Raw genomic sequence first — 3146 nt, 5'->3', positions numbered from 1 at the left:
CATTTTTCTTTTCAGTCTCTTTATTTTGCCCTGATATCTATCTCTCATATGACTTTAATACTCAAGATTTAACAAAACTATACTTTCTAAATTGCCTACATGTCAAAATTAGTACATCACTACAATATCTTCATAGAAAAATCCTAATACTGAACATGAGTCATGTTTTTCTCTTACAAAAATTAACCATGTTGTGTTTTTTGTGGTTTAAATGGATTACAATTTGTATTTATTTTTACTACAAATGCCATGGTTAAACTATGATTAGTGTAGCAAAAGCCATGGTTAATTTGTGGTTACCATGATTTAACAATAGTAACCATTGTCTTTGGGTTTATAGTAAAATCAATGTTAATTTTTGTAAGGGTTGTGTTGTTGTCTGCCCTAGCTCCCCCTAAACCTATTATAAAATAGGATTATTTGTCTGCTAAATTACTACTGTAACCTTACAACAGATAATGATGTCCTTTATACAGTATTTTGAGTGATGAATGATGAGAAATGGGCTGCTGCTGCTTAAGTAAACCAAGACAAAGCTACAATAGCATATTTACAGATAAAGCGAGCATATGAAGGTTTCCACTAAGAAGGCTTGGAATAGTTTTTGGAAGAGTGCACGTGAGACTCGTCTCTCGGGTAAATTGTGAATAGATTGTGGATTTCTCTGCTGTGTTTTGGTTGCACTTTATTTTGAGGTCCAATTCTTGCAATTAACAAACCATTAACTACAACTTTTGCCTCAAACTCCTAATTTGTTGCTTTTTAAAATATTTAGTAAGGTTAAGTTTATGTATTGGGTAGGATTAGGGGTCTGGAATATGGTCATGCAGAATATGTGCTTTATAAGCACTAATAGACCGCCAATATGTTAATAATAGGCATGCTAATAAGCAACTAGTTAATAGGGGTGGGGGAAAAAATCGATACAGCATAGTATCACGATATTTTCCGCAGCAATACTGTATCTATACACGGATGCCAAGTTTCGATCTTTTATTATACTATTTGGTAGAATAATAAAAACAATTTCTTTACAATCCACTTTTTTTTCTGGTGAGGTCAGCTGGGTTACCTTCAGCATGCAGTAAGTTAGTAAAATAAAGAGGGTGGCATTGCGGAAAGTTCAGGAAAGCCCCGTCCGCATTTAAATCGGATGTATGGACTTGCATCCCCTCCTTGTTTACAAATCCGAAGTAAGTAGGGATGCACCGAGAATATAGGCTACATATAATAATAATAATAATAATAATAATAATAATAATATATCGCACCCCGCCCGGCAGTGTTCAGCGCGCATGTTTCACTCTCCTCGTCACTGCGCTGTTTGACGCTCCGCTCAATATTACGATCTATGAATGTATGGGATTACATTTCTGCCGCAATTCTGCACGCGAAAGATCATATTTTGAACGCGCAAAAGTACGTTTTGTGGAGAAAATGTTTTTCGCAAAGAAGAAAGTATTGAGTGCACTAAAATCAATTTTGCATTTAAAATAAGTTTTTGGATGTGTGCAGACCTTCTCTTTTGCGCGTGCAACGTTTCACTAGCTTGCTCACCTGATGCCCGCCCTCAGTGCTCTCTAAATGCCAACAGCTCACCTGCTCAACACAACCCAGCGTTACAATGTGCCATAATTCCAGCCAATCAGAGACTAGGCTGCTAAATTCTGATTGGCTGCCTTGACAACCAATCACAACATTCCTTGCATTACCTCGACAGCAGAAGAGGAAAAATACAGTCAAGTCAAGTCAAGTTTATTTGTACAGCGCTTTTCACGATACAAATCATTGCAAAGCAACTTTACAGCAAATCAGTGGTGACTGTCAATTAATGTACATATGGCAGAAATGTACGGAAAAATCAATTTAAGACGTAATAAAACAGACGATAAACACTATTAACAGCAATTATTATATGATGCAATCAAACTTAAAACGTTGCACGCGCAAAAGAGAAGGTCTGCACACATCCAAAAACTTATTTTAAATGCAAAATTGATTTTCGTGCGCTCTAAATACTTTTTTTTTTTCTTTGCGAAATGAAAATTTTCTCCACAAAACTCAGATCGTGCGCGCGCAAAATGCACTTTTGTGCGCTCAAAATATGATCTTTCGCACGCAGAAATGTAATCCCATATGAATGTACGTTCCGCTCGTGTACCGCTCATGCCTATAGTAAAAGCAAAGGCCGCTCAAATAACGCACTGACAGGAAATTGCTATGCAGTATAGGCTTACTTGTTCCGGTTTGCAGTTGCGCTACTGTGCTTTAACATGGTGTAGGCTAGTTCAGCTGTACTGGGCAACGCTGCTAAAATAATGCTACCTTCAGTGATGCTATGCTCTGCTCTGCTATGCTATGCTCTGCTCATATGCTCTGATAATAATAGCTTTGTAGGACTATACATTATTTGGATAATTAGTATAAAAAAATTTAAAAAAAAGTTAATGTATTAACTATCATGAACGAACAATGAACAATACATTTATTACTGTATTTATTAATCTTTTTTTAATTTTAGTTAATGAGAATAGTTATTCACTGTTAGTTCATGTCAATTCAGAGTGCATTATTAAAATCAACAGTTGTGCTTGTTAACAGTTAATGCATTAATTTTAAATGCAAAATTGATTTTCGTGCGCTCTAAATACTTTTTTTTTTTCTTTGCGAAATGAAAATTTTCTCCACAAAACTCAGATCGTGCGCGCGCAAAATGCACTTTTGTGCGCTCAAAATATGATCTTTCGCACGCAGAAATGTAATCCCATATGAATGTACGTTCCGCTCGTGTACCGCTCATGCCTATAGTAAAAGCAAAGGCCGCTCAAATAACGCACTGACAGGAAATTGCTATGCAGTATAGGCTTACTTGTTCCGGTTTGCAGTTGCGCTACTGTGCTTTAACATGGTGTAGGCTAGTTCAGCTGTACTGGGCAACGCTGCTAAAATAATGCTACCTTCAGTGATGCTATGCTCTGCTCTGCTATGCTATGCTCTGCTCATATGCTCTGATAATAATAGCTTTGTAGGACTATACATTATTTGGATAATTAGTATAAAAAAATTTAAAAAAAAAACTTCTATCTGATTCTGTTACATAGAAGTGAATAAAAATAATATATTGATATTTAATATTAAGGTAACAC

Source organism: Sinocyclocheilus rhinocerous, unplaced genomic scaffold, assembly GCF_001515625.1.
Source record: "Sinocyclocheilus rhinocerous isolate Xijiao unplaced genomic scaffold, SAMN03320098_v1.1 scaffold249, whole genome shotgun sequence".
Classification (NCBI taxonomy): Eukaryota; Metazoa; Chordata; class Actinopteri; order Cypriniformes; family Cyprinidae; genus Sinocyclocheilus; species Sinocyclocheilus rhinocerous.
This window is presented reverse-complemented; position numbering follows the sequence as displayed.